This window comes from Cupressus sempervirens, chromosome 5, assembly GCF_028749045.1.
Source record: "Cupressus sempervirens isolate cs-2001-9-10 chromosome 5, ASM2874904v1, whole genome shotgun sequence".
Taxonomy (NCBI): Eukaryota; Viridiplantae; Streptophyta; class Pinopsida; order Cupressales; family Cupressaceae; genus Cupressus; species Cupressus sempervirens.
The window spans coordinates 543,005,391-543,025,910 of record NC_143122.1 but is presented as its reverse complement, the minus strand read 5'-3'; positions in this window follow the sequence as shown (position 1 = coordinate 543,025,910).

Here is a 20,520-nt window from a genome sequence, read left to right as displayed (position 1 = left end):
ATCTCTTCTAAAATGCATTACTACCTTCATCATTACCTCCAAAAATAATGTCATCCACAAATGCTACAACAATCAAGAAACTATCTTCATTCTTTCTCAAGTATAAATTACTATCAATATTACCTTTCACCAATCCCAAATTAGTCAAATGTTTATCCATTCTTTCGTACCAAGCTCTAGGTGTTTGTTTCAATCCATGCAATGCTTTCTTTAACTTGAAAATCATATCCTTTTCTTTTGTCAAAAAAAATTCATACATTTTTTCAATATATACCTCCTCTTCAAGTTTTCCATTCAGAAAAGCTTATTTAACATCCATCTAATAAACTTTTATGTTCTTGTTAGTTGCATATGCCAAAAACATTATCACTACCTCTAATCTAGCAACAAGTGAAAAAGTTTCCTCAAAATCAATTCCTTCTTGCTATGAATACCCTTTACAAGCTAGTCTTTTTTTGTTTCTCATATCTTCACCTTGTTCATTCATCTTATTTCTAAATACCCACCTAGTTCCAATAACATTCTTATCTTTAGGTCTAATAACTAATTCCAAAATTGTATTCTTTCCAATAAACTCTTATTCCTCTTTCATAGATTTTATCCAAAAGTCATCTTTACAAGCTTCATCAACATTCTTAGGTTCAACTTGAGATATTAAACACAATTCTTCACTAACCTTGTTTCTTGTCATAACTCCTTTGTTCACACTTCCAATGATATGTTCCATAGGGTGATTCTTTGCCACATTTCTATTAAACATCACTTGTTCAATCATGGTTTCTTCTCTAGGTTCAAATCTTGGTTCTTCTCCATGTTCTTCTCTTTGTAATCTAGTCTGCAAATCAATGTCTGATTCATAAAATAATTCTTACTCAACATTTTGATTGATAGTCCTTTGATTAGTCTCTCCAACTTAATCATAATCAAGTATCTTTTCTTGAATTCTAAACTTTTCATTGACTCTTGATTTAGAACTTTCAATAATAGTCTTCAATATTTGATTAAAACATCTATATGCTTTACTCTTCAATGAATATCCAAGAATCATTCCTTCATCACTTCTAGAATCAAACTTTCTAATATCATCATTAGTCTCAATATAACATTTACTTCCAAAGATTCTAAAGTATTTCATAATAGGTGTATTTCCAAACCTTATCTATTCCTTCTTTCTACTATCTCATTCTATTGCGGGGTCTTAGTGGCTAAAAGTTGTCTATTTATATACCATTATTCTCAAAAAATTTGTTAAATTCATTTGAAATGAATTATCCTCCTCTATCTGATCCCAAACATTTAATCTTCAAAGTGGATTCATTCTCAACTCCACTCTTAAATATCTTGAATTTATCAAAAGCTTAAGATTTCTCTCAAAGAAATGCAACCCATATCATTCTAGTGAAATCATCAATAAGAAGCATAAAGTACCTTTCTCCATTAAAAGATCTTGTTCTTATAGGGCCACTTAGATATGTATGCACAATCTCCAACTTCACTAAAGTAGCAAACATCTTGCTCAAGAATGATTTTTTTTTTCTACTTTGTCAACACATATTCTTTTTAAATCATATTAGAAGGTTTCAAAATCTTAGTCAAATCTCTAAATACAAATGTTGTACTTACCTAGTTCACAATGTTATCAAAGTTAATATGATAAAATATCTTATGCCATAACTAACTGTCATCCACATTAGCAACCAAACATGTCATTTCAGCAAGGTTCAACTAAAATACATTACCTCTTGTTCTTGTACTAGTACCAATCAATGTGTCATTCTTATCATTGATAATGCAAGTTTTCTTTCTAAACTACAACTGATATCCCTTGTCAACAAGTTTTCCAACACTCCAAAGATTATATTTCAATCCAACCACAAAGTAAACATCCTCAATGTTATTCTTTCCATCAAGAGTAACAGATCATTTTCCTTTAATGTGACATGTTGCATTATTTCCAACTCTAACTATTCCTCTATCATAACTATTGAATTCAAAAAAATTATTCATATCTCCATTCATATGATGGGTACAACCACTATCTATAATCCAATCACACTTTTTCTTCTCAATCTATGATACTAAGGCTTTTTCTTCTCTCACTTCTTCTTTTATTTCTTTTTCAGTACTTTCTGTTTTAATAGAAACAAATCCCATCTCATCATCTTCATCATCACTATTATCTAGGAAATTCACCATCTTAAAATTAAGTTCATCATCCTCATTAATAAAGAATCAATCTTTAGGTATTATTGACTTGTAAGACTTTCTAGGCTTAAAATTATTTTCTCTCTAAGGATCTTTAGATGAATAATGACCAAGTTCTTTACATGTCTAAAAAACAATAATTTTCTTACCTTTATGTTCTCTCTTCATTAGTAGGGAAAGTCCTTCTTCAACCTTCATATCTTCCCCTTGCTTTGTTTCTTGTTCTCTAGCATAGTCTCCACTTGTACCTATACTTCTTGTCAAAGTAACTATGTCTCTATGTATGTTGAAAGCAGTCTCTACTCTACAAAATCCTTCATTCTATTTCATCCATAATTTAGATGTATGCAACATTCTAAGAAAAATCTCTTTTGTAAAGTTAGGTGTGCAAGGAATAACTTCTTCAATCACCAATGCCTTCTGATGGTAAGGAGGTGTCAAGGTCTTCAAAATCTTCCATACAATCTCATCTTCTATCTTAGTTCCACCACAACTTCTAATTCCAACAACAATCTCAAATATCCTACTAAAGTATCCTCTTATAGTTTCATCTTCCTTCATTTTAGCATCTTGAAACTTACATATCCAACTCTATAATCTAGCCTTCTTAGCATATTCATCTCCTTTAGGCGTGCAAGGAATAACTTGTTCGATCACCTACGCCTTCTAGCAACAAGGAGGAGTTGAGGTCTTCAAAATCTTCCACACAATCTCATCTTCTCTCTTAGTTCCACCACAACTTCTAATTCCAACAACAAACTCAAATATCCTACTAAAGTATCATCTTACAGTTTCATCTTCTTGTATTTTAGGATCTTGAAACATACATATCCAAATCTATAATCTAGCCTTCTTAGCGTATTCATCTCCTTCAAATATCATCTATAAAGTAATCCAAATTGTATGTGCAAGATTTTAAGATTTTACCTTTAATTCAGGAAGAGCCGATAATAGTGCTTCCTTAGCAAGAATATTCTACATGAATAGATTTTTTTTTTCAGTTTTCTCACAAAATTCAATCTTATTATCATAAACTATATCCTTCTCTTTCATAGTAACCAACCAAAATTTTGAACCCATGCACAACAAGTGAGTCTTCATCTTCTCCTTCTAGTTGTCATAATTAATACCATCAAAGTTTAGACTTTCTTCCCTAAAATAAGAATCCATGGATCTCCTCAAGCTGATAAACTTTTCCTTTAAGGACCCGATGCTCTGAAACCAATTGTTAGAAAGTAAAGTCCACCAAGATAACTGAGAGGTGGGGGGTAAATCATTTATGCATTTAAAAAACTCTTAATATCTTTATTAATTCTAAAACAATTAGATAGTAGATGTAACAACCTTAGAAAGACAAGTATACACAATAATACAATATATGTTAACTAGGGAAACCCTTGATTAGAGGGAAAACCTCGATGGGAATGATGCCCAAAAGATGATGTACTAAAATAAAATTTCTTTGTGAAAGAATGGACTCTATTAGGAGCTTATGAAATAAAATTCGTACATATGAGTCCTTGTTAGGAGAATTTGAATCCATTATAGGAGATTCCAACCCTGTTAAGAGTTGTGTCAATCTTTTTAGGAGTTGAAAGGAGGACAATCAAACCCACTATTCAAATAGCCTCAAACTATCTTCTCTAAACAATCTTTAGGATATCATATCCAAGTTATGAACTGGTCCTAAACAACAACTTCTTTTCCAATACAATTCCTTTGAAGCTCAGAGTACATCCTCAATATCAAGCTTTGGTCTGACCAGACATAATTCACAATCAAGCTTGCATACACATCAAAATGATCTCGTTGATGATTTACCACAAGGGAACAACCTTTCCTTTATACCAAGTCCTAAAAAAAGTATTGATTTGGCCTTGAGGATTTTGAGATTTATAATGAATAATATAGTACCATATTAATATGTTACATTACACATTGCATTAAAATCAACACTTCCCAAAACAATTTTATCAATAATCGACCTCCTCAGAAACATACATTGAATAGTCTCCACAAATTCTTACAGATGAGAATCTAATTCCACCACATTAACCACAACATTATGAACATGTCTTCAACCATATTCAAAGTGTGCTAAACAATTGCCTCACCAAAAAGATACAATGCAAATACTAGAAACTGTCAACTAGAAAATCTCTTTGAGAAAAATCTCTACAAATGTTTTTGTAACTCATGCAAATATTCATAATTATTTTTGTGAACATAGATGTAGAATCATGATAGGCTCTTGAATATATTATCAAGTTTTCATAACATGACTCTCTATCTATGAACCATGCCAAACTAATCTTCCTCTGCAACTCTAGTTGAACTATCTAAAAAATTGATATGTTGAAATCCATAAAGAATATTATTGTGAATGCAACACATAAGTACTCAATCATATCTTTGACATACTAAAAATCCTCATATAACTACAACAAGAATTCATGCTTAATAGATTGATTTTCTCGATAAGTTGGTCCAGAAGGAAGGGATTCTAGTTGATCTTTCCCCAAGAGCTAAGGTTTAGTGTGAGAATGAGGATGATGGCATCAAGAAAGAGGATCAACCCTTACCAGAAAGTGATCAACAAGTTGGTCAGGTAGTTCTTTATTTGCACCCAAGTTTAGGATGCTTCCAATATCATAGTGTTTTAGGCTCTTAAGAGTACATGTTTTATGACATCTTCTTCTCATGCTGCTAAAGGGACCTTAGATACTAAGAAAGGTAGCAAAGCTTATTCTTCCTTGGGTCTCCAATAGAAAACCTTTAAAAAAGGGCCTTTAGAAAAATCCCCACAAATTGGAAGGAAAATTGATCCAGAGAAATTTAGGATTATGGGTGATTCACTGGTTGAGTTTGGGCTTGTAAAACCCATTGATTCCTATTTCCCCCAATCCCAAGAATGCTTATGTTATCTTGGAATTTAAGGGGGTTGAACAACATCCCTAGACAAAAGGTTGTTTGCAGATTAAGTGAACCCCAAGTGCATTATATAGTTTTTATTCGAGAATCATAGCTTTTAGTGGATGAATTAGCTTGATGTGGTTCCCATATTCGGCCCTAGGGTTGTTGGCAGGGAGTGGGTGCTCAAGGAAGTGCAAGGATTGTTTCTCATTTCTAGAATCTGAGGAAGGTATCACCCTTATAGTGGATCTCCTACTATCCTTCTATTACTTTGGTTTCCTTTAGTTTTGAGATTTGGGAAAGGTTTCATTTCTCTAATATTTATGCTCCTAAGAATTTTCTTGGTAAGTCTCATCTTTGGGCTCAAATCAGTTTTGTTCAATCTTAGGAACCATTTCCCCCATGGATTTTGGCTGGTGATTTTAATGTGGTTACTAGCTTGCAGGAAAACCAAGGTGTGTTAGATAGGCTTGATCCTTCCTCAACTTTACTTAGGGACAATATTGGACTCTTGTGTCTCATTTATGTGAAGCCAATTAATGGTACCTATGCATGGAATAATAGGAGGTGTGGTGTTCAAGCTATCTTAGAAAGTCTTGATAGATTTTTAGTCTCATGTTACTGTGTTCATAAAAAAATGGTCCATCAGCTCATAAATTCTTGATCAAAGTGTCTCAAATCATTGGCCTATTAAGTTTTTTGTCTCTTCACACAGACCTTCCAAAAAATCTTCTTTCAAATTTCATTTGATGTGGCTGTGAGATCATTATTTACAAGATCTAATGATAGATTGGTGGAATGAAGGGTTTCCTAGTCATGACATTCCCATGTTCACATTTTGGAAATGACTTCAACATGTTAAGTATAGGCTTAAGGGATGGAATAAGCAACACTTCATAAATATGATTGCTCATATGTATTAGAATTCTATAATGTCTTTAGTTTCCTTAGTTGGATCCCAACTCTCTTCTAGTCATGGAATTACTAGGGAATCTATTAGATACTTTTCAAGTTTGTTCACTAAAGAGGGTTGCGTAGCTATGACCTAGGAGTGGGTCATCTTGTATTGTATCCCCCTTCTGGTTTCTTCTGAGATGAATGAGGCTCTCATGCATCCTCTTCTACTGATAGAGGTAGAGATAGTTGTGTTTAATATGAAGGAGGGTAAGGCTCCTGGCCCAAATGGATTTCTAATTGAATATTTTTAGGTATTCTTGGAGACTACCAAATTTGATCTTCTTGAGGTGGTTCAGGAATCTTTTAGGAACAAATAGATGCTCAAATCTATGAATTCAACCTTTTTGGATCTCATACCTAAGAAGGAAGGGGTTGATTATTTGAATCAATTCTAGCCTATTTGTTTACGTAATGTTATTTACAAGATTTTCACCAAATTGATTGCTAAAATTCTTAAACCATTCCTTCTTTCTTTGATCTTGATGGAGCAAGGTGGCTTTGTAGGTGGAAGATAGATTTTGGATGGTGAAGTGATAACTATAGAGGCTATTCATTCTATGGCTACCTCTCAGGAGAAAGCTATCTTCATTAAGCTTGACATGGCTAGGGCATATGATTGAGTAAGATGGGACTTTAAAATAAAGTATTCCTGGCTTTTGACTTTTCTAAGAAGTGGGTTAATTGGGTTCTTAGCTGCATGAACTCTACCTCTTATTATGTTCTCATTAGTGGGGAGTCATCAAAATTATTCAGTTCTTCTCTAGGGCTTAGGTAAGAGTATCCCATGTCGCCCTACTTATTCATTATCATGTCAATGGGTCTTGGGTTAATATAGTAGATGTCAGGTGTGGTAGGGTCTTATCTAGGGTTGGAGTTGGTCCAATATTTTTCACCCTATTCCCATCTTCAATTTGTGGATGACATTGCCTTGATGAGCAGGGATAGGATCAATGAGGCTAAAAACTTTAGGAGAGCTTTGGATACTTATTTGATTGATTTTGAGCAATATAATAATGAGGGAAAATATTCTATCTACTTTGTTAATACTCCTCAATGGATTTAGAGAAAGTTCGCTAGGATCCTTAGATTTTACATTGGCTCTCTTACCTTCATGTATCTTGGTGCTCCTCTAGGCATGGGAGCTCATCATAATAATTATTGACTAGAGACTTTGGACAAATTTTGTAATAGAGTGAGTCATTGGCCACCTAAATGGATTTCCTTTTCTATGAGGGTAACTCTTCTTAAGAATGTGATGCAAGCCCTTCCCATCTACAGGTGTTTAGTGCAAGTTCCCCCCTCATCCTTTGTGAAATAATATGGTACACTTTCTCAAAAATTTCTTTGGTTTGGTAGCCTTCTCTCTTTTAAGTCGAGTTTGGTCAAGTGGGAATCTATCTGTAGCCTGGTGGCCTTGGGCTCAGATCTATGGCTATGGTTATTAAGGTCTTGATGAACAAATTATGTTGGAGATGGTGTACCAATCAAGATCAAGATTGGGCTAGGATTTTTACTCATAAGTACCATCCTAGAGAAGGTAGACATGATGTACCCCACCTTACTTTAATTTGCAAGGGTTCCTTTATCAGTGATTCTCATAAAAAAGTGTCTCAACTCATTAAAAATGGTCTCTTATGCATATGTAATGGAGGTTCATATGCTTTATTTTGTCATGACTCTTAAGGTGACCATTCTTTCATTCTTTCCATTTTCCCTTAGCTATAGGTCCTCTACTATAACTTTTTTGATGTTGGATAGACTAGGGTGGAGTATTTTAAAACTATTAGATGCATTGGACATGTGGAGGTGTTGACAATTGGCTAATGAAGATATGTAATTGTTGTCATTTATGGAAACACATGATGCACGTGCTTGTAGAAAACCTCAAAAATAAAGATACTTACTTTTTGGTACTCAAAAAATTGTATAAGTATGAAATTGGTTTACAACAATGTATTGGTTTGTATGTAACTTATTACTGACATCATTTTATGATTAGTGAAGTTAGATGGAGATAATATACATGTTGATGATGACATGTATAACCTTAGAAATTAGTATAAATTGTACAAAAAAGAGATATTCACATTTTACTAGTGAAATAGGACAACGAAATTAAAGGAAAAGAATTATTTTGTTTACAAAATAATTACTTGACCAATTAGGGCCGACATCCTAGATGTTTACTCTATGTTGGAAAAGTATATTATGGTCTTAGCTGACCTAGCAACAATTTGTGAAAAGGCATGGTATTTATGCTAAGTAAATCTTGAGAATTCTAATGTGTTGTGTTGAGCAATTGTATTGTGATATGCAAACTTTCTATTAAGTAATATATGTGAAGTTGATTTTGTGATCTGAGATCAAATTGGGTTCAGTAAAGAAAGATGTTACAAAATCTATATTCTAGAAGACTAATTACTTCTTTGGGTAGTGAGCTCTTCTTGTAATTGGAAGTGCATGTTTGGGTAGTGGGATCATCTTGCATCTATTGTACTACAACTCCTAACTGGGTTGAAATCTCCTAACAAGGATTCAAAGTCTCCGAATAGGGACTCTCTATATTGAATTTTCTCATTCACTCCCAATAGGTTCCATCATCTAACAAGGAACATATATATCAGTATATTATCTAGTGGGCATCATGCTCACTAGGGTTTTTCCTTGGCTAGGGTTTCCCTAGTTAACAAAATATGGTGTTATGAGTTATCTTTGTGCATGGTTACTATTACTGTTCAACATTACTTTATTACTTTCTTATGTATGGTTCAAAGTAATAAATAATATTTAGTTGGCAACTAAAGTTTTAAAGTTACTAATTCACCCCTCACTCTTAGTAATTCCTATTTCTAACAGGAGGTGGCTTGCCAGAAGAGTCCTCATGATTGGCTCCTCGGTCGTTTTGATGAGGAGCACTCTACGTTAAAGAAAGTCTTGGAAGGAAGAATCTAAAATTCCCTTAAAGGGAGAGATACTTTGGCTTGGGGTCCTAACCCAAAAGGATTTTATAATGTTGGTCAAGGTTATGCTATGTTTGACAGGCATTTACATGGGGAGGGGGAGGTTTCCTAGTGGAAAAAGGTTTGGAATAGTCTTTCCTGACCTAAATGCAATTTCCTCTTATGGTTAGCATCATAGAAGAAGTTCTTTGCGTGGGATAATATTCATAAGAGAGGTTTTTAGGGTCTCTCTAGATCTCTATGCTTTTTCATTGTGAGAAATGTAACTCAGAATTGTTCTTTATTTTCCCTTTCTCTAGAGTTATCTAGCACAGTTTGTGGGAGGCTTGGCAACAAGGTCACTTTTATGCTTTTTCCCTTATTGAACTCTAGGATAGCCTATGCAAGCCACCAACAAATGATTTATTTCTCTAGTTGGCCTAGGCTATTGGTCCTATTTTATTATTTGGAATATTTGGTTGAAGAGAAATTATCATTTTTTTTTTGTTCCAATTTGGATAATTTTCAAGTATGACGGAAGATAGTTAGTAGACTTTACAAGACTATTCTTACTAATAGTGATATCTCAGAAAATGTTGATCCTAGTGATTATACTATTAGGAGAAATTTGAACTTGATAGATGATAGAGGAGGTTGTAGTGTTGGAAATAAACATCGCCATGTATGACAAAAGGTTTGTCATGTTATAAGCTAGAGACCTCCCCAAGTTGGGGTTGTAAAGATTAATATTGATGGTTCTTCTCGTGGAAACTCAGGGCATGCTGCTATTGGTGGCATAGGAAGAGATCACGAGGGAGGTTTTATTTATTATAGTCTAGTTATATGGGTCTACACTCTAATAATTGGATGGAGTCCCTTGCTATTAAGCTTGCTATTGAGAGAGGATGCACTTTGGATTGGCGAAGGATTATTTGTGAGTTGTATTCATTGATTCTTGTGGATATTCTAAATAATCAAAATGTTGATAGTTCTAGTTGGCAGGTTGGCTAGACAAATTCTAAGTCTTTGTAGTTCCTAGAAGTTTGTTTCCTTTTGTCATACTCCTAGGGAATCGAATGTAGTGGCATACTATTTGGTGAAATGGGATTTTGAGAATGAAGGTGGTTGGGATACTAGAGGGAAGGATTACATTCCTCTTAACCATTTTGAGATCTTGGAGAGGTTATGTTGGAAGATAGGAATAGGTAGTGTTGTTGGTGGGTGTTCTTGGGTTGTCTCTAATATCTGGTTTAAGTTGGCTTTGGCCTTTGCTTTGTATCTTGATTTTGTTTGAATAAATTTTTACCCCTCTTTTTCAAAAAAAATAAATTTTTTTTTTACCTATATAAAATAACTAGTTTCTATTTTGTGTGTTATCTTTTTCATTAATAAAAAATCTATTAACAAATTATGTACTTATAACATAAAACAAAATATATCAAAATGTATTCGCTTTGAGATGGGCTTTAAGTTTTTGTATGCAAACTATAAATGCAATAAAATAATATACAATAATATAATTTTATAGTATTATTAATATATTATAATATTAAATAATATTGATATAAATAACTTAATTATTATCAAATAAAATTATTATAAATTCATTAATGGTCCTTGCAGGGTTAAACCTCCTTTGAAAAAGGTGAAACAAAAATCATGGAATCATCACAAGATTAGATGGATTAAGGTTAACTTTAATGGAGCATTGAAGGGTGACCTAGGCATAGGATTTGTAGTGTGTGACTAAAAGATAGTTTTTATTATTAGGGGATGAATTTTTTATTGGATGGAACAAACAATGAGGCTAAAGTAAATACATGCCTCATAGATTTTAAAAAGGAAAAAGATATGAGAGCCTCCATGCTCTATATGAAAGGGGATTCATTAATTATTATTAAAGACATTATCAAAGGTGAATCTAGAGGATGACATATAAACAAATAAATATAAAGAGTTAAATCCCTATCAAACCTTTTTAAGTAGTTCAAACTAACTCATGTGTGGAGACAATCTAATGAAGTAGTCGACTTGACAATATGTCTAAGGTAGGAGTATCCTTAAAGGAATAGAATAAATAGGAGTTAGTAGAGGATTTTAGAGGGATTGAAGTATTACGTTAGAAGAAGATATATAAGGATATGTAGTGTGGCTAGTATGCATTAATGAAATTTGAAAAAGGGTTAATACATGAATGAATTCATATTTTAAAAGGATTTTTCCTCCATTTACTACCATTGGGAGAGATGTACAACTATGGTGACGAAGTAAAGCACGAAAAATGTGAGAAGTGGGTAAGAAAATGTGGATGAATTTGAGAATACCCACCTTCATAATTATTTGATTAGCTAAAGGAGAGGCAAAATCATTATTTGAGACTATATTTAAGGAAGAATCCTCTTGAACAAGTAGTTTCAAGCATGGGAGATCATAAGACATATTTTATCAATATTCATTTAGTAGGCACCCTTCATCCAAGAAGTAAAGCTATAGAATAGAAATAAAGGGAGGTATGGAGACAAATTTCTCATTGCATAATTTCAAACAAGTGCAAGCATTTAAAGGAGAGGTGACTATGAAAAGAACTAGAGGAATTTTCTTGATTAACGACCTAATATTTTTGCAATATCTAGACATTATCTTTGGTGAAATGTTCATGATGACATAGTACAAATTTAGAAGAAACATGGATATCCCCTCTACATTTTTGGCTTTTGAAATGTCCCCTTTTCTGATTTGATATGGTATTTCACACCTCTAATCAGATTTTCAAAATCAAACAATTGCTATCACAAAGATCCACCAATTTCTCAATGAAACCCCAAATCGGGTATGCTGAAAATAGTGCTAAAAGCTTCACAACTTCACAAATTATTAATAAATCTGAAAATGGAAATTTTTACAGAACTTTCAGCAGCATAACAACCTACAAATTGACATTTCCAGATCTGTATAGCTTTTACACAACAGCTCAAAAATGTAGGACAAAAACTATGCTCATCGGGCTCCCGAAATTAACACAAAAATGCCCGAAAACACCACAAAAACACTAATAAACTATCTCAGAAGTTTAATCACGTCCCAATACATATATTTAGCTCTATTTTAACAGCTTAAAGTCTGAAATACAGCAGCAACCAAACTGATATGAAATGCTCAACTGAAAACACCAAACTCATGCAAAAAACACACCCAAAAACCCACAAATCTACACTGTTCAGCACAAAGGCAAACTCTGTATGAGCATGCACATGGAATGGCTTCAAACTCCCGTCCTTAGCCTTCCTGGAAACCTGCAAACTCCCGTTCTTGGGTCTCCCTGGAAACCTGCAAACTCCCGTTCTTGGGTCTCCTTCTCCACAGGTTTGGCAGCCTCTGAAGAATAACAAAGAATGAGCAAAATCAAGTTCTGGAATCCCCCCCAAAATGCCTCCAAACCTCTTTAAAAAGGGCATAACTGTAACTCACGTCCAAGAGAGGTTAATGAAACATATTTTAATAATAATTATCATTTATTAGTCCAACGGTTTCCAAAGATTAACTCCCTTTTTCCGAAACTTCACTTTCTTGGGCCCGCCTGTCTTAGCAAAGATTATTATTTTTTTAATTATTTGAAAAGGGGACATGACAGCTTTGACATTGTAGCTTGGATGAGGGAGGAGGCTTTATATGGACGATGAGAAAATATGTTCAACCTTAGTGGTCTAGGTGAATCATGTCAATTAATGGTATGTATTTTTGAGGGTTTGTGGAGGGAAGTGGATGGTACATCAAGTCATTTTTGTATTAGAATAATAGAATGACTAAGAGGGGGGGTGTTATTTATCCTTGGGTCTAGATGTACCAATCCGACTTTTGCTAACTTCAAACAACTTATAAAAACTCACAAAACCATTCAATCCATATAGCATATCATCAACAACTTAACATATCCATTCTTCACTTAGCTCTTTGTTCAGTATATGTTGACTAACAATAAATAAAACAATAGTAAATAGCATGCACCACACATAAATGACACTAGGCTTTAAAGTGGAAACCTAATTTGGGAAAAACTACCAAGTAACATGCTACCACTTTTCACTCTTCTAAAGTGAGCTTAGTTATGAGCCAACCCAACTAAAGGTTACAAAAAATAGTATTAGTTGTGACCTTGTTAAAGGATTTAGTCACTCTCTTAGAAGTAGCTTGGTTAGAGGACTTTGGATCATTCCATTAGAATTTCACCTTGATTAAAGGATTTACAAAATGATTGTTTTAGATTAAGGTAAAAATAGGTTTTGAGGGAACCCAAAACCCCTTTACATCATAGACCCAAAAGATATTCAAAGAAAGCCCAAACATCCTAAAGGGATCCAAACCAGAAGCATGTTGCAGTAGAAAAACATTATATGTCTAGTAGCACCAACAAAAAACTAGAAGAGAAGCAAACAGGAACTTCTTAAATAGGCAATGGGACTAAGAATTTCATTTCACTCCCTTTTTGTGAGAGTGTAAATTCATATCAAATTGAGGAAGGGCCTTTTTATATCTTTTCCTAGTTACAGGTGTCCACCCCTCCTCATCCATCATAGCCTTAGATTGCCAATTTTGAGAATCCAAAATAGAGGGAAACTCGTCCAAATTTTGACAAGGACCATCTGTCATCACTTCTTCCAGCAAATTGGAACTAATACCAATAGTCTGATTACCAATGCCAGTAGTAGCAATAGAGAGAAACTCATCCTTTTGAAAAGGACTATCCATCATCACTTCTTCCATCAGATTGGAACTAATACCAACAATTTGAAACTCATCCTTTTGAAAAGGACTATCTGTCATCACTTCTTCCATTAGATTGGAACTAATACTAGCATTCTGATACCAACCTTAAAAAACATCTCTTATGCCTCCTTAAATAGGTAGCTTTGATTTTTGGTAGCTTAAACATCACCATAGATCTTAGAGTATGATTAGATTTAATGAATCTATCCATGATTTTGTCCTTCTACTCCTTTCTTGATACTTCTATAAACTTCTCTTTAAATCATTGTCTTTGATAGCATAACAAAATCAATTCATGCATTAAAATATGTGAGCTCATTAATCCTTATTATCCACATGTTTTAACCAATCCAAAAATTCAACTATGTTAGCCTTAAACTTGATTCTTTCACAAACTATTATTTTGTTGACACTCTATCATCATTATGTTCTTTTGCTTAATCAACACGATGTAGCTCGGTCTCTACTGTTATGTCTTGCTCAACTTTCACTAGCTTTCTCAGTCTTCACTATGCTTATTCATTACTATATTTTCCTTCTTCAACTTTCTTAGCCATAAATATCACTTAGGTAATATTGTTTATTCAGCTAACTTAAGTTCCTTAATCTTTTGCTTCATTGACCTAGTGAAACTGTCACTTGGTCAAGCTTAGTGTTTTACTCAATTGCTTGTATTCTCTTCTAAACATAAACTCAACTATCTTCTTCATTTCATATAATAATGAAACAATACATTATCTTTTCAAAGACTAACTAATCAAGTGCCCATTGTAATTCCAACATGCTTGCTCCTCTTTACTCAACAATTTCACTAGTGCATCTAGTTATCTCTCTTTTCAAATCCTCTCCATCAATCAACATATATGAAACTCTATACTATTCGTAAATATCTCTCTAGTAGGTTTGACATAAATGACAACATAATAGGTGTTCTAATTGTAGTTTCCAACAATCTTCTTCTTTGGCATTAATGGCAACACCTCTAGTTACCATGCTAATGCAAAAGACTTCTCATGATGTATCATTATCAGCTCCTTAGTTAATATCCTTAGTTTCATTTTGATTATCATCCATACACTCACTTACACTTCTCCCTCTATAATAAAAATTGTAATACCAAATGTATTGGCTTCCTCTGTCACATCTCTTATTGTAATTCAACTTCTTCCTCTTCCACTGGATGGATGGTAATTGTCATATCTTCCTCTTATATCTTAGCACATAATCTTCCTCTAGATATGAATGGGAACTATACATATTCTCCCTCTCTAAAAATAATGCCAAAGAAATCATTTATCATCTTTATTTGATTCTATCATACACATTATCTTATTTTTGTCACTGTGTGATTGAAATATCACTTCTTCCATCATCTTTAACTTGACTCCTTGTAGTCTCATCTTTTCATGCTTATGTCCATCTTTTTACAATATTTAGGAAGCTCCTAAAGTGTGATCTCCTACATCTATGTGTAAGATATTCTAATCATAACATTGGATGCAATGTTACATCTCTCCTTAGCTTGCCTCAAATAGGGGAATGATGCCTAATTTACCTCTTAGATACTCAAAAGTATCCTTGGGTAATGTCTTAGTGAATATATTAGATATCTTCTCATTTGTTTTCACATTCTCCTATCTCACTTCTTTGTCTTGTACTAACTCTATCAAGTAATGATACTTGATAGCAATGTATTTGGTCTTTGTGTGCATCACATGATTCTTGGATATGTTTATAACACTTGTGTTATCTCAATATATGACAAAAATTTCAGTTATCTCTTCCTTCATACATTTCAATAATTGCTTGATCCACACAATATTATAATAATTAACTACTGCAACAACATACTTAGTCTTTGTTGTGGATTGCAAAATATAGTTTTGCTTCTTGCTTGTCCATGAAATTAGTCTCCTTCATAGAAATAAAGTGCCTCCACTTGTACTCTTTATTTCATCAATGTTTTCTACCCAATCAACATCTATATAAACCTTTAGTTCAAACTATTGACAACAATTGTTCAATTAATTATTGTATTTGATGTTACACAAAATGTTAAGTCTTTATTAGTTAGTGTTTGTCAAGCTCACTTGGGCAATGAAGACAATTTCCAGTATTTTCCGAGCATTATAGAGATAATCATGTTTGAAGGCAGTATCTGTTGAGTTCACTTGAGCACTAGAGGAAGTTTGTAGGGAAATAGTTGTATTCACCCTAAAATGGTCGCCTAGACTATGGGCCCCCATTATTCAATTTATCAATTTCTTGAATCAATGGTTTGAAATATTCAAATTAATTTCTTTGATCAAATTCGATTATTTCAATATTTTTTAAGGTTGATCATTTTATCCTAAGTCTTATTTAATTAAAATAAAATATCCCTTTTAATTAAATAAAATAAGTCCCCATTTAATTAAAAGAAAACCTCTCTTTTAATTAAATAATTAATTCGCATTTAATTAATTAAAGAAAACTACCTCTTTTAATTTAATTAAATATTTCCTATTTAATTAAAAGAACTTGCTTTCGAGAATTGAAGAACTTTGGGGCTCTTGACAGATGGCTTCTGTAGACAATTTTGGGTTTGCTAGGGCTTGCATTCCCTAGCCTGACCCATGTTTTTCCTTCCTCCCTACAACGTCTTTCCCGTTGGTTCATGACACATGTCTTGTTGATTGTTGTTGACTGCTATGTGGTGGATTGCTGCACGCGGGTATACTTTTTGGCCACAGGTGGTCTGCTACAACTCATTTTTGGTGATCCTTGCTAAGTTTTTTGGTTGAAACTTGCAGTAGTGCGGGGTTGAGGGGCTATTGCCCAATTTTTCCTTGCTTGCGTGCTTTATCTAGGATCGAGGTGAATGGGGGACATTGGTGTCACCTCTCCCCATCCTTTGGGTGAAGATTTGGAGATGGGTGAGCCAACATTAGGGGTGCATGCTAGTAATAGGGTTCATAATGGTAAATCCCAATTAGGGGAAGGAGAATCATCTTCTTATGGGAAGCTTTGACTACAAAAAGCTAATGGATGTTTGTAGAAAGTTGAGGTTTGGCCAATTTTGGTCATTCAACTTGAACAAATTTTGAAGGATGTTGAAAACTGGAGTAATCACACTCTTATCTACAAATTTTTGGGCCTTCGTCTTTCATTGCCTGTGCTGGACTCCTAAGCCCATCGGGTGTGGAACCTAGAAGGAGATATGGAAATTCTATTAGTAGCTAATAATTACTTTATGGTCATCTTCTCATGTATGCTAGATAGGAATAAGTCCTTTGAAGGTGGCCCTTATTTCCTTAATCAGGTGGGGTTGTTCATCAAGCCTTGGCACACGAGCTTTAACTCTGCTGAGAAAATCCCCTCTCAAGTTTTGGTATGGGTATGCTTGCTGAGACTTCCTCTAGAGTTCTAGAGGGAAGATATTTTTCACTCAATCTTGATGCTTCTGGGAAAACCTGTGGGATTGGCTACATAGACTCAAGATTGAAAGGTAATTTCTTTTGCTTGTATTTGTGTAGAAGTTGACTTAAATAATCTGTTACCAGATTCTTTAGAGATTTGTATGGGATCTATTTCTTGGATTCAACAACTACGAGACTCTACCATTTAGATGTAGAATATGCCATGAATATGGACATCTTCTTCATAGATGTCCCAGGTATAAGATCCCTTCCTTGGATGCTTCAGGTTCCCCTAGGGAGGAAAAGGGAAAGGCCATGATATCTAATGGACCTATTGATAGTGAGGGATTTACGCAAGTTAAATCTCATAATAAGGGCCAAGGTAAGAAGAGAACTTGGATGGATAGGCGGATGGATGGCACCTTTAACAAGTTTGAGGCTCTTGGAGAGATGGTCCAGGAGGAAGGCATTCCAGTCGAGCTCTCTTCTAAGGCCAAAAGTCAGCATGAGATTCAAGAAGGAGATATGCAGAGAGAGGATCAGATTCTAGTTACGGGAGAACTACAAGCCAAGCAGTTCGATATTGATTTGCCCCCTTCAGCTCAGGATGTCAGGGATCTTCATAGATCACAAGGTTCGCAGGGCCCAATATTGGTGGCCACTAACCCCCTTAGGTCTAAGGGGACATCTAATTCTACAAAAAGTAATAAGGCTCCCCTTGTTCTAGGCAATCATCAGAAACCCTTCAAAAAGGGACCTTTTGATAAACCATCAAAAAGTGGCAGGAAGACTGATCAGGAGAAAGTGAAGATAATGGGTGAAAATTTGGTTGGGTTTGGGTTTGTGCAACCCATTGATTCTTATTTCCCTCACCTCCATAAATGATAGTGCTATCATGGAATGTAAGGGGGTTGAACAACATCCCTAGACAAAAAGGTTGTTCATAGATTAATTAAGTCCTAGTCTCTGGATATGGTCTTCATTCATGAAACTAAACTTTCACTAGATGGATTGGCTAACTGTGCTACGTATATTTGGCCCCAAGGCTCTTGGTAGGAGATGGTTGCCTTGAATAGTTTAGGAGGGGTGGCTTGCTTTTGGGACCCAAGGAAAGTCACCCCACTTTGGTGGATTTCCAGCTAGTCATCCATTTCCTTGATTGCCACTAGCTTTGAGAATGGAGAAAGGTGCTTCTTTTCCAATATTTATGCTCCTACAGAATTTTCAAGTAAATATCAGTTATGGAACCATATTAGATTTATCCGATCCTTGGAACCTTATCTTCCATGGATTATGGTCGGTGATTTCAATATAGTTATTAGCCTGGAGGAAAAAAGAGGAGGGTTAGCTAGGCTGGATCAATCCTCAAAACTGCTCAGAGATATGATTGGCTCATTGGTTCTTATTGATGTGAAGCCAACTAATGGTGTCTTTATGTGGAATAATCAAAGATGTCGTGGTGAGGCTATCTTAGAAAGGCTTGATAGATTTTTGGTTTCCTGTTATTAGATGGACAACAGGTGGATCACCAGTTCTGAAATTTTTGACTAGAGGGGATCAGATCACTGGCCAGTTAAGCTTTCCATCACTCCATACAGAGTCACCAAGAATGCCTCTTTCAAGTTCCAGTTGATGTGGCTTAGAGACTCATCTCTACTTGATCTTATGGTGTATTAGTGGTATGAGGGAATGCCTGATCATGGTACAACCATGTATACTTTTAGTAAGAGGCTTCAACATGGGAAATACAGGCTTAAGAGATGGAATAAATAGTGCTTTGGGTCTATACATGTTTAGAAGACTACTGCTCAAACCAAGCTAGATAATATCACCCACCAAATTCAGGACCAGGGGTTGAACTCTAAGAGGAGTGAAGCTAAGTCCCTAGTTCTTAAGGAGTTGGAAGAATAGGAGCTCTGGGAGGAGATTTTTTGGAAGCAAAAATCCTGTATTGAATGGCTTTCAGAGGGGGATAGGAACACGACCTTTTTCCACAACTCTGTTAAGGAATGAAGGCATGGGAATTCTCTCTCCTCTCTTGTCTTAATAGATGGAATTTAGATCTTTTCCTGTGAAGACATCTTTAGGGAAGCAATCAGTTATTTCTCTAATCTCTTTTCTAGACAGGATCCCTGTGTTGGGCCTAAAGAGCGTGATATTTTGGACTCTATCCATCACCTTATTTCTACAGAGATGAATGCTACCCTCTCGAGCCCTATCTTGCTTCCAAAATTGGAGAAAATTGTGTTTAATATGAAGAAAGGTAAGGCCCCTAGTCTAGACGGCTTTTCGATTGAGTTTTTCCAAGAATTTTGGGAGATAATAAAGTATGATCTCTTGGAAGTGGTCCAGGAATCTTATAGGAATAAACAGATGCTAAAGTCTTTAAATTAAACTTTCTTGGCTCCCATACCTAAGAAGGAAGGGGCTAACCAGCTGGATCAATTCAGGCCTATAGCATTATGTAATGTTGTCTACAAGATCATCACCAAATTGATTGCTGAGAGGCTCAAGCCATTCCTTGGTTTGTTGATCTTTGCTGAATAGGGTGGCTTTGTTGATGGTAGAGAAATTTTGGATGGAATTGTGATAGCAATGGAGGTTGTCCACTCTATGGCTAATTCAAAGGAGAAAGCTATGTTCATTAAAGTTGATATGGCCAAGGCTTATGATCAGGTAAGTTGGAAGTTCTTATAGAAAATACTTTTGACTTTTGGGTTTGCTGTGGAGTGGGTCGAATGGGTTCTTAGCTGTGTGATATCTCCCTCCTTCTTAGTTCTTATTAATGGAGAACCTTCAAAGTTGTTTGGTGCTTCTAGGGGGCTTCGGCAAGGGGACCCTCTTTCTCCCTACTTGTTCATTATCATGGTAGAGGGTCTTGGTAGGTTTTTAAAAGCTCAGGTGCGGCAAGGTATTATCCAAGGTTGGAGCTGGAATAACAACGTTCCTTCCTATTCTCATCTTTAGTTTGTTGATGATACTAGATTGATGGGCATGGCTAGAATCAATGAGGCAGTGAATATTAGGAAAGCTTTGGATACTTATTTGAAAGCCTCAGGACAAAGAATTAATGATGACAAGTCCTCTATATATTTCTTTAACACTCCTCAGCTTATTCAGAATAGGATTGCTAGAATTCTTAGATTCCAAATTGGCTCCCTTCCTCTGATGTATCTTGGGGTCCCTTTATTCTTGGGTGCTCAGCGGAAGGATTATTGGTAGTGTGTTTTGGATAAATTCAAGAATAAGGTTAGTCATTGGACTTACAGATGGTTATCTTCTACTAGGAGAGTGGTGCTGCTAAAGACTATGGTGCAGTCTCTTCCCATTTACAGGTGTTGTGT